Source organism: Aegilops tauschii, chromosome 3 (assembly GCF_002575655.3).
Source record: "Aegilops tauschii subsp. strangulata cultivar AL8/78 chromosome 3, Aet v6.0, whole genome shotgun sequence".
NCBI lineage: Eukaryota > Viridiplantae > Streptophyta > Magnoliopsida > Poales > Poaceae > Aegilops > Aegilops tauschii.
The window spans coordinates 315,488,840-315,501,466 of NC_053037.3; positions in this window are offsets into that span (position 1 = coordinate 315,488,840).

Consider the following 12,627-nt stretch of genomic DNA (forward strand, 5'->3'; position numbering starts at 1 on the left):
GATAACATAAATAGATTATTGAATAGTTTGCACTAGAAATCACCTCACAAATATGCATGTATGCAATATTTTTGGTCGTATCCAAGGTAGTCATGTCCTCATCAGTTACCATCAGCACTTTGCTGGCAAACTTGTCATCAAGCGCCGCCATGCCACTGTTGAGCGACAGCACGCAGCGCCCGAAGGCAGGACGGACCTCAGGATCTCCGGCTCCGAGATCCGCGTTGACCGGCGACATGACAGTGCGCTTGAGTACAGGGAGTATAGGAGGGGGATTTGGGGGAACTGGAGTAGGAATCGAGATTCCAAAGCTGGGGGGGGGGCGGGAGATTGGGGATGAAAAGGTAGCATGAATTTCGAACACGCGCCAATATGCTCTCGGTGTGCAAGCGCACGAAAACACCAGTGGCGCCCACATGTCGGTGCGCAAGAGTCCCAATTCTTTCATTTTTTGAGAGCCCGGCCTTTTTTTGAGGATCTTTTGAGAGCCCGGCCCGAGAGTCATAATTGACCTATTTGGCATTGCGTTACTACTCGACCCATATTCAACGACACCTCAATGGCCCAAACAAGTGTACATCATCGAAAAGACACTGAGCTCAAATTATCTATCTACTTTTATAAAAAGAAGAGTTGGTGATGGTGGTGTGCGTGCCATCCTGCAATATAGGTCGTCCGATCTATATCTAACGGATAGGAAGGAATCTATGACAATTTACCCGCACTCCTCTCCACATTTGCAGATAAGGCTTTCCCTCGTTCATCCTTTTCTCCCACAAGATCTTGATGTTCCGTGCAACGCACGGGCATCTTGCTAGTAACTTGAAAAAAGGAGATATACTCTAAACACTAGAGAATGGTGATGCCCTCATTTAGCCCACCAGCAGTTCGAGACAATAAACAGTTTGAAACAACGATATATACAACATTCAAACATTGACTAGTGACTACTACTGACATAAATAGCAAGACATGACAGTTCATAAGAAGTCTTGCTACACCGCCAAAACGCACCCATCTGCAGCACTTAGACTCTCGTGATCCAGACGAGAATGACATTCTAAATAGAGGCAACTATTACATAGTAAGAGTGACATAGACGAGGATGACCAAATGACAAGGAATATGCATAACAAAAGAGAGAACTACCCATCCAGAACAAGCAACAAAGACAACAAGTCATTTGAAGAGGGATGATCCAACACCATCATAATTTGCAGCCCCACTTCAGCCACCAGTGATCCGGAGACACCAGTACTCCACCCTTTCGACACAACAGCCCAATTACCTATCAACCTGAAGGCTTGAACCACATCACTGCCTGTCGAACTTGACACATCCAAGGATCAAAGTTAATCGAGATGCCTTTGTCATTCTCACCTTCTTTTGGCTGCAGGCTGTATCATTGACAATCAGGGGAGTTTGCTCCCGAACTCCTAGGGCTCGCCGTGTAGACACATTTTTCCATAGCAAACAGAGCCTCTCTGCCATCAAGGTCCTTGCCAATGATGATCTCCTGGTTAATCAGATAATTGAGTTCGAGAAACAGAGAGTCTGAACCAAGGCTGTTTACCCGCCTCCAACTCAAAAATCCTGAAGGCCCCAACAAGTTGGTATCCTGCTCATAGACGTAACCGCCACTATATAGATACTCACGTATTTCACGGTGCTGGTATACAGTGGGGTTTTTGCAATATAACTTTTCTGGCTCATGTGTCCGAATGATCATCAGTCTTTTGCCGTCGTCTGATCGAGCGAGGAACCAGTTGTGCTTCCCTGTTTTTGGCAAAGGTGGTGTGATTACAAAGGGCAGTAACTGTAGGGACACTGCATCATATCAAAAAGGACAAGCATTGTTAATGTAAGATCAACATTGTTCAGAGTATGAGTAGGATAATGCAAGAAACAACATTGATATGTCCCTATTGGAGCTGGGAGGAAAATATAGGGAAATGTATACTTGGTTCGAAAATATAGAAGTGACATGCATGGTTATACTCATGTTATCTCACAATCGATTCTTCAAGGAAACTACCATGTCATGCATGTTATGTAATCATGTTCTGTCCTCACAAACAAATTCTTCAAGGAAACTAACAGACCATGCATTGTTATATACTCATGTTCCGTGGGCAAAAATTTTGTGAGCATATTATTCTAGCCATTGATTGCTGAAGGGCGAATATAGGTATGTACACATGGTAAGCATTACATGATTTCACTACTTCCAAATATAGAGTTCTCCATATGCAGATTTACTTCCCTAATGTATGGTTAGATGAAACCAATAGTGTGATGCATGTTTCTACATCATGAAAATGAGGAAACTAACATGGCCATTGATACACACTCATATTTAGTAGTATATAGATTAACTCTAAAATAAGGAGAATATGCATATCTTCCTAACCGTTTGATTATTCAGGGGTACAGATTGGCTGTAATGACATGGTCACAATCGCATGAATTAACTCATTCCAAATATAGCTGATTATGGCGTCTCTAATACATTGCCATAGTTCTACTCAAATTCTGCTCAAACAGGGATATGCCAATCATCACAAAAAGTTCAAACAGTGTCATGGCGTCATCATTAACATCATACGGAAACAACTTACACGCGCCGTCCCAGCAATATGTGGTGCCATCGGCTTTGTCGATCACGTAGATGATGCCATTGTGTTCAATAGCATCACAAACATGTGTACCAGCTTTTATGATGATCCACTACGAGCTGAGTTGTCTCCTGCTAAAGAAGGCACCGGCGTAAAGATAGGCGACCATCAAGTGGGAGTTCATGCCGACCCAGTACATACCTGCCAAGAAGTTTTGGGCGATGGTGATCAGATCGAAGTTGAGGGAAATGATGTACGGCGACCCACTACATACCTGCAAAGAAGTTTCGGCTAATGGAGATCGGATTGAAGTCGAGGGGCATCATGTACGCCTCCGTATCATGGTGAGCAAATCTCACAAGACCAGATAGCAGCAAGCAGGGTGTCTTGAAAAGCTTAGGCCTCGCTTCGACGATGGCTGTGTGCATGTCCCTCGAGCATGCAGCCAGCTGCAGGGTGCTCAACATATCCATACACGAATAACAAAGGTCGAGGATGTCACCGGGGAGATTGCTCCAATCGCGGCTCATATGGATGCTGCGCGGTTCGCGTTCGGCCATGGTGGAGCTTGGAAGGTGGGGGTTTTGGGGGGCTTGATTTACAGGGGAGAAGGCTCTCGGTGCTGGAGCGGCTAGCGAGGGAATAGTGGTTGTCGGATCACGGGTTCCGGCAAAACCCTTAAGGTTCGAACACTAGGGTGCATGCGAAGATTTCCTCCCTACCGATCCACGCCCTAGCTCACTAAGATCTTGCGAATGAAATCGACAAACTCGCAACACAAAGACACAAGAATTATACTGGTTCGGGCCACCGTTGTGGTGTAATACCCTACTCCAGTGTGGTGGTGGTGGTGGATTGCCTCTTGGGCTGATGAAGAACAGTACAAGTGGAAGAATAGTCTCCTGAGGTTGAGGTGTTCTTGTGCTTGGTGTGTGGCTAAGGGCTGGCTCTAGATCAGGTTTGCTTCCCCTCTACTGCAGTGGCTAGTTCTACTTATATAGGTCCTGGTCCTCTCCCCAAATATTGAGCGGGAAGGGAGCCAACAACGGCCAATTTGAAAGGGGACACCTAGTACAGCCTATCCTGACAAAAGTAGTCTTCACCTGCAAAAAGGCTCTGGTGGTGACGCCGCCTTGGGCTCCATGGTGACCTCCGTCTTGCCGTCCTTCGGGTCCTGGTCTCGTTGCACTGATATGGAAACCTTTGCTTGATGCCTCGGTACTCTGCGCCTGCGCCTGCCTCCTTAGCACCAAAGAGGAAACAAGGACGCTGCGTGCGCTGGCGCCCGCCTGGTGTCGATCGTCATGGCTCACGTCACGAGAGCCTCGTGAGGTTTGCCTTGCCTTGATCTCTCCGCCCCTCGTGAGCCTGCCTAGCGGGGCCGCTCCTGAGGAGGTCTTGTGTCGTCCACCTCGCGAGGCTTGGCCCCTCACGAGGGTCTTGAATACCTTGTTAATGAAGATCGGCCATACAGGCCTGCTAGCAGAGCCACGCCGTGGGCTGCAGGCAGGCAAGTCTGGGGACCCCCGTTCCCAGAACGCTGATAGTAGCCCCCGGGCCCAAGGCGTGCTCGGGCTTGGCTTCGAGGCGAAGCCAAAGGTCAAGGGCGGAGCGCCGCGGGCCCCAAAAGCCTGTGGCCTCGGTCGACACGTGGCGGTTGATTGGACGTGGGCGTCTCCACCTCCCCACGCTGCCTCGGCAACTGCCCGTCTTGACAAAAAGGCTGGCGCAGAGAGTGCGTGCCTTCATTGCTTCTTCCTCGCCTTGCTCTAGATCCCCTTTCTCGCTCCTTGCCGCCAGAACCTCCAGATTCGCTCCAACCTCGCTCCGCATCTGCGTCCTATGGCGCCGCGCAAGGTCAAGTCCTCCTCGACGCCGGCTTGGTTCGAGCCAGCCCTTGATGCGCCCAACGTCATGGAGAAGAACCTAGCCGCCATGCGCCTGCTGACGGCGGGGGAAAGCAACGAGAGGGGGAAGACAGAGCTCCGGCTTGCCTCCGACTCGCTGGAGCCTGAGGGAAGCACCTTCTTCCCTTTCTTCACGAGCAGCATCGCCGCCGGGTTGGTTCCCCCCTTTTCTGATTTCTTTTTTGAGGTCCTCGACCACTTCGGGCTGTAGACGCTGCATCTCCATCCCAACTCCATTCTTCTCTTGTCTATCTTCGCCTACTATTGCGAGGCGTACCTGGGCATGATGCCGTCCGTGGCACTGCTACACCACTTCTTCTTCCTCCGCGTCACCGGCGTCCATATCTATGGGTGCGCCGACTTCATTGCGGCCGGCCAAGCCAACTCGATCTCGAACACCGGGAAGAGGGTTGACAACATCAGGGCCAAATGGGTCATGATGAGTGCCAAGTGCGTCCATCCACGCTTGGAACTGCCAACAGAGGCGCCCCAGTCTGACAAGGGGTGGTCTCGTGTAGAGCTCACCGACGAGCGGGCGTCATCGGTGTTGGAGTAGATGAAGACTGATTCGAAGCTGGGCAATGCGAGGGCGGCCAAGGTGACGGGGGCCATGCTCCTAAGGGAATTCCTGACGCTCCGCGTGCTCCACTTCAAGCGCGCGCGCCCTTTGTGGAAGCTTGGAGATGAAGAAGACAAGATTCGTCTGAGCCCGGTGGCCCTGCCTGATGACGAGCTGACTGCAGTTCTGCGCCTCTTGGTTGGGGATAACCAAGAGTACCCACCGAGCGCCTTTGTTCCTTTGTTCCACCGCAAGGACTGGGAGAAATTCGTTGCCTCCAGACCGACCTTTGATGCGCGCGGGCTGGTGCCGCCGGCGCTCGCTGGGGCCTCTGCAACGCCAAAGCCGGTGGAAGCCTCTTCTGACGAGTCCCGCGGGGAGGAAGAGGGGGAGGAGGACTCGGAGGAGACCCCCGAGGAGATGGGGGAGAACTCCCCCTTGAGCAAGGCCGACATCCTCCGCGCCCTGCCAGACGACGCCGAGGTCGACACCCGTCAGGAGGAGAGGGAGCTGCCCCTCATCCCGACAAGGGGTAGTTCGTCGCTGGTCTCTCGAGATGCTGCCTCCATCTTCACACTGCCTGGGGCCGGCTCCGGCCCTTCTGCTGCGCCGCCTTCTGCCCCCGGAGTCAGTGTGCCCACTCCTCAGGCCCCGACGCTTTTGGGTTTCAGGCTCCCCAAGCGGAAGGTGGACTATGTCGCGGTGGATCAGTAAGTGCTTCGAGCTTCATCTTGTTCCTGCTTGTACTTGCTATTTTCTGACATTCGCCCTTGGTTGATCAGGTCGGTGTCTTCTGCGAAGAAGAGGAGGGAGGGTGCCGCGGCCGTCCCCCCTCTGCGGAGAAGAGAGGTGACAACACACGCACCTCCCCAGCCCGGTCGTCCTCGCGAGGCCAAGAGGAGCATCGTCAGGAGGGGTCAGCCCCCCTGGCCCCGCTGGATCCGGAAGTGCCGACACCCAACTCGGCTGATGAGGTCCCAAGGGCTCCGGAGAATTCGATCTTCCAGGCTCTGGTAACGACGTCGCTTCCTCCTCCTGCTGCGCCTCTGGCCCCAAATTCGTCTGCTTCCTCCACAGCGTTGGAGCGTGTCTTCTCGGGGATGGCCAAGCTGCGGGAAGACCTCCTAGGCGCGGACTCGCACCTAGTGGCCGGGCGCCTGGAGCTGGCCTCAGGCTGGCTTCACTCCGACTCGGCAGTTCGAGCGTCGCTGAGCCAGGCCGCGGCGGCCTCCGAGAAGGAGAAGCAGGCCGCCGCTAGAGCTGCGGCCGATCGCGAGGCGGCGCTGAAGGACACTGAGGCCGCCCGTGACCGCTGCCGAGAGCTGGAGGGTGAGCTGAAGAGCCTGCGCGACGAGTGCGCCAGAGAAGCACGTGACCGTGAAGCGAAGGAGGAGGAGATGAAGGCTCAGGAGGACGCCATCAAGGGCCACGATGCCGAGCTGGGGGAGCTGTCGAAGGCGCAGGCTGCAGGGCGCAGCCTGCTGGAGAAGCTGGAGTAGAAGGCGAAGGCGAGGGAGGCCGAGCTCGATGCCAAGGTGAAGGTCCTAGCCGAAGACCGCGTGGCCTTCTCGGTTCTCGAGAAGAGGTCCAGCGTGGCACTGAAGTCACTGTACGAGAAGGGCCTGGAGAAGCCGCTGACCACCGACGAGAATGGCCCTGCTCAGCTGCTTCCCCACTCAGTGAAGGCGCTTGAGGAAGTCGTAGAGGGCATCGGTCCCACGGCTAAGGCAGAGGCTCGCGTCCTTTCTTCGGCTGCGCTGACGCATGTGTTCAGCCATCTGTACCTTTGCGACCCCAATGCTCGTCTCGACGAGCTGCTGGAGCCTGTAGCTGATGAACATTGTGCGGCCGCCGCCGCAGCCGTGAAAGGTCAGGTGGAAGCCCTGCTGAAGAAGTTCCGCGGCTTCGTCCTCGCGCCCTCGACCGGCGATGCCGCCGATCCTGCGGCTGGCGGTGCAGGTGAAGGCGACTCTTTCAAGGGAGGAGCACCTTCTGCACGCGATGGCGGTGTCCAGGGGTGACCTGCGGCTGCTTTCCTGTTTCATTCCTGCAATATGCATCAGGCCTCGTGGAGGCGTTAAACTTTCATTTGATATTGTGAGAACAATATATCTTGTAATATTTACTTCGAGATTTGCGATTTTCTTCCTATTGGCTTTGTGTTCTGCGTCGGCAGAGCCCGGCCCCGCACATACCTCAACCGCCGATGGGCCAACCAGAGACCAGGACGGACCAAGGAGTGAGGGGCTACGTGACCAGTTAGGCTCCTGAGTCGCGATGCTCAGGAGTCCCCCTTGACACGCAAACAGCTTATAGGGAGGATACGCGAGGATAGGTTGATGTTCTACATCGGCAGATCCCGGCCCCGCGCATACCTCAACAGCCGTTGGACCGACCGAAGACCAGGACGGACCAAGGAGTGAGGGGCTACGTGACCAGTTAGGCTCCTGAGTCGCGATGCTCAGGAGTCCCCCTTGACATGCAAACAATCTCATACCTTTGCCCTCGCCGAGGAGCTCGGGAGGGGTGTGCGACGACTAGGTCCGGGAGACCTGGTTGGGTGGCGTACGCTTGGGCATGACCCGAGCGCAGCCCCCGTGCGCAGCCCCCTCGCGCGGCTCTCCTTAGGGGAGGCGTTGCGGTGAGGCCGAACGCTGAGCTCTGGGGCTCCCTGAGGTTGGTACGATCGTGAAGCCGCCCTTAGTTGTTTATCACCAGCGCGGAGCATAGTGCTTCCGCTTGAGCACGGGCATAGCTGCTCCTCGGCAGTGTCGACAGCCAGCGCGAAGCATGGTGCTTCCACTTATGCGTGGGAGGGGGGCTCCCTCTGCGGAGAGCCCCCGGGGCGTGTACAACCCCGCCCTGACACGTGGCTTGCACGGTAGGGCTAGACGAGGTGTATCTGGGCACCCGTGAGCCAGCGCGGGACTCACAAGGCCCTACCTCAAGGCGGGTTGCGCCTGGTCTTGGTTCTTGTTTGCTGTGCTGGTCCTGCAAGGTGGTCAGACAACCTGCGCCGAACGAATCTCCTATGGTTATCGCGTGAGAAAGATAAGCACCAACGGCCCCAGGAGGTGACGTGAACGGGGCCGGCCCGCCAGACAGAGATCAGGCGTTGGATTTATCGACGCTGCAGGGACGGGCCCGAGCATAGACGCCATGCTCAACTTACTCACGCGAAGGGTCCTTTTAAAGAAAGGATACCTTGTGATTCCAGATTTCAATAGAGATTCGATTCCTCACATCTAAGGGAAGACAGACACAAATGCACAGACACATTATCCGGGGGTGTCACAAAGAAAGACGACCGGCGCGTGGTCCCCGTGATGGGTGGCGATCGAGCAGGTAGTAATCATAGGTAGATTAAGCATGGGAAGCAGTAGGCTTAAGTAAGTGCAAGGAAGACACATGCCACTGGGTCAGGCCCGAGCGGCTTGGGGATGATGCAGCCCGAGGGGCGCTCCCAACAAAGTAAGCTAAAGAGATAAAAAGGGATACATGCCACACGGACGGACCCATGCGGCCTGGGAATGATGCAGCCCGAGGGGTGCTCCTAGCTAAATGAACTTGGAAAATGTCACCTGGTTCTGTTGACGAAGGAGAGTTGGGGCAGCTGAAGGTACGCGGCAAAGGGGTTGCTCCTCACGAGCCACCGGGGCCCTGAGCCTCGGGAGGCTCTGGTGGTTCCTTGAAGACCGTCTCCATCTCCGTCAAGACGGCGTGGTGCCTGGCCTCCTGAGCCGCCAGGATGCGCCGCAAGTTGCACTGGTAGGGGGACGACACGCTCGGCAGGCCAAAGGGCATGCGAACGTAGCTGTGCGGTGGGCCCTCGCAGCGTCCCATGCGCGAAGGCCAGAAAACCTCCTGAGAAGCGGCCCTGTTGAGTCCTGGGACGTCGATGCAGACGCGCAGCCCGGCATCCTCGCCTGGATGGGAAGCTGCGCCTCGTGAGCGGCGATTGCCGCGCATGGCCCTTGCGTCTTGCAGTTCCTGGGCAGTCTTGGTGATGAACTCCTAAACGGTGGGCGATCCTTGCCTTGTGTCCTCCTGAGGGAAACGTGCCGCGAAGCACGCCTCCAAGTGGTGCCCAAGCGCCTCCCTCTTGATGTGGGCAAGGTCTGAATCCCTCCAGAAGAAAGCCCTCGAGCCCTGCCCGAGGAGGGCGCCAGGCGCGCCTTCCTATGCGATGGAGGGAGGCGCCCCTAGAGCGGGCGCTGATCCTGACGAGGTTCCAGCTGCGACGCCATCCTCCTGAGGTCCTGCACGGCGCAACTGCTTCTTCTTCTTGGGGATGACCTCAGGAGGGCCCTCGTCCTTGCTGTCGGGGTCGTCGATTGCTGCAGATTGGAAGGCACGCTCGAGGGAGCACACCGCATCTCTTTCTTCGCACGGGACTGTGATGATCCCGCCGCTTCCCGGCATCTTGAGGACATTGTAGCCGTGATGGGTCACCGCCATGAACTTGGCCAGGGCTGGATACCCGAGGATGGCGTTGTATGGCAGATGGATGTGCACGACATCGAACTTGATGAGTTCGGTGCGGTAGTTCTTGCGTTCTCCGAAGGTGACAGGGAGGCGGACCTGCCCTATCGGTGTGGTAGAACCGTCGGTCACTCCTGAGAAAGGCTTGGTAGGCTGAAGCTGGTCATATGGCACTTGGAGGTTGTCGAACGTGTCGACGGACAGGACGTTAAGCCCTGCGCCGCCATCGATGAGGGTCTTGGTAACTTGCACGTTGCTGATGACTGGGGAGCAAAGCATCGGGGGGCACCAGCGGTAGCTGCGCACTTGAGCTGATCTGCCGAGTCTAACATGATGGGGCACTGGGACCATCTGAGCGGGCGCGTGGCCTCGAGCTTGGGGAGAACTGCATTCACTTCCTGAGAAAACTGCTTGAAGATACGCTGCGAGGCTGGGGCCTGGGCTTCGCCCAAGATGTAGGCGATAGCACGCGGTTCCTGGAAGCCACTAGCCCCCTCGTCTTGGTGGTGGTCTTCGTCATTCCTTCTTGGCGGTAGCGGTAGCGGAGGGAGCCCAGCGTTGCCTTGAGGACGATCTTCGCGAGGGTGATCCCTCCAGGTGCCCTTGCGAGGCTGATCCTGCCAGCGATCCTCACGAGGCCGGTCGCGCCACTCCTGGCGCGGGCCACGGTCGTCCCAGCATCCTCCACCACGTCCTCCTCCTCGGCCGTAGCCCTGGTCGCCACGCTCGGGGCGTCGACCGAAGCATCCTTCGCGAATGGCTCTAAGCTCTTGGCAGTCCCTGGTGTTGTGGGTATTCAGGTTATGGAAGGCGCAGAACGGTCGGCTGCTCTTGGATGACTCGGGCTGGTCTCGGCCGCGCTTGGTGTCCGGTTCCGTCGCGAGCACGGCTGCTCCCTTGCGTTTCACGTCCTTGGCCTTGGTTTTCTTCTCCTCCGGGTCCGCAGCCGGGAGCTCGAGGAGGGAAAGGCGCCCTTCCTCAGCTCTTGCACACTTGGTCGCCAGGTTGAACAACTCCAGGGACGTGCACATCTCCTCGTGGATAGTGAGTTCTTCCTTCATCTTGACGTCGCGGACGCCATCAGAGAACGCAGAGATGATGGCCTCGTCCGTCACCTTGGGGATCTTGAGGTGGACGTTGTTGAAGTGCTGGATGTACTTCTGGAGGGTCTCTCCCGGTTGCTACTTGACGCGGCGCAGGACACCCGCGGCCGGCGGGCGGTCGCGAGTGCCCTGGAAGTTGGCGACGAAGCGGTTGCGCATCTCGTCCCAGGAGGAGATCGAGCCCGGTGGCAGGTTCAGGAGCCAGGAGCGGGCGCCATCCTTGAGAGCCATGGGAAACCAGTTCGCCATGACTTTCTCGTCGCCGTTGGCCGCTTCCATGCTCAGCTTGTAGAGCTGCAGGAACTCCGCGGGGTCAGGGGTGCCGCCGTAGCGAGGAGGCAGATCTGGCTTGAACTTGACCGGCCAGGCGACGCTACGTAGCTCGGGGGTGAAAGTGCGGCAGCCGGCTGTGGTCACCTGGGCCCGCCTGGGAGGTGGAGCTTGGTCTTGGCGCCCACGCGATCCTGGCGCGGCAGAGCAAGGAGCGGCGGGGCGTTTTTTTTGCGGTCGAGGGACTTCTTGATAGTTTCTCTCTTCTCGCGCGGGCGCCGGACGCGGTGGGTCGCGTCATGGAGCCGCGCGTCTTGGTGCCAGGGCGCCGTCTTGGGGCAGAGGCGGTGGAGGTGCTCCGTGAGCCACGTCGCCTGTAGCTGGCAGAGGGCGAGGCGGAGAGAGGGACGGCGCAGGGGAGCCCCCTGCGGTGCGGACAAGCTCGGCGATGCGGTCGAGCCAGTCCTCGTAGAGGTCGTCGACCGGGCGGTAACACAAGAGCTCATGCGCCATGAGGAGGATAGCCTGCTCGTCCATGGGAGCGCGACGTGCATGGGACGAAGAACCGGCCGGGGTCAGCGATGGAGAGGCGGTGCGGCCGGCCCGCCGCACCGAGGGGTGTAGCGAGGATGCTTGCTGCTCGTTCCCCGCCGAGCCGGTGGCGGCGTTGGCGGCAGGCGATGGGGAACGACGAGGTGGCCCGCCGATGGGAGCCGTCTGAGCGACGCGGGCGGCGAGGGCAGCCCGACGCTCAGCACGAGTGTGGCATGTGTCCGCCATAGAGACAACGGAGCAACGGGGCACGGAGCGATGGAAGGAAGCTCCGGCGCACCCCTACCTGGTGCGCCAAATGTCGGATCACGGGTTCCGGCAAAACCCTTAAGGTTCGAACACTGGGGTGCGCGCGAAGATTTCCTCCCTACCGATCCACGCCCTAGCTCGGTAAGATCTCGCGGGCGAACTCGACGAACTCGCAACACAAGGACACAAGATTTATACTGGTTCAGGCCACCGTTGTGGTGTAATACCCTACTCCAGTGTGGTGGTGGTGGATTGCCTCTTGTGCTGATGAAGAACAGTACAAGTGGAAGAACAACCTCCTGAGGTTGAGGTGTTCTTGTGCTTGGTGTGTGGCTAACTGCTGGCTCTAGATCAGGTTTGCTTCGCCTCTACTGTGGTGGCTAGTTCTACTTATATAGGCCCTGGTCCTCTCCCCAAATATTGAGCGGGAAGGGAGCCAACAACGACCAATTTGAAAGGGGACAGCTAGTACATCCTATCCTGACAAAAGTAGTCTTCGCCTGCAAAAAGGCTCTGGTGGTGACGCCGCCTTGGGCTCCATGGTGACCTCCGTCTTGCCGTCCTTCGGGTCCTGGTCTCGTTGCACCGATATGGAAACCTTTGCTTGATGCCTCGGTACTCTGTGCCTGCACCTGCCTCCTTAGCACCAAAGAGGAAACAAGGACGCTGCGCGCGCTGGCGCCCGCCTGGTGTCGATCATCATGGCTCACGTCACGAGAGCCTCGTGAGGTTTGCCTTGCCTTGATCTCTCCGCACCTCGTGAGCCTGCCTGGCGAGGTCGCTCCTGAGGAGGTCTTGTGTCGTCCGCCTCGCGAGGCTTGGCCCCTTGCGAGGGTCTTGAATACCTTCTCGATGAAGATGGGCCGTATAGGCCTGCTAGCAGAGCCACG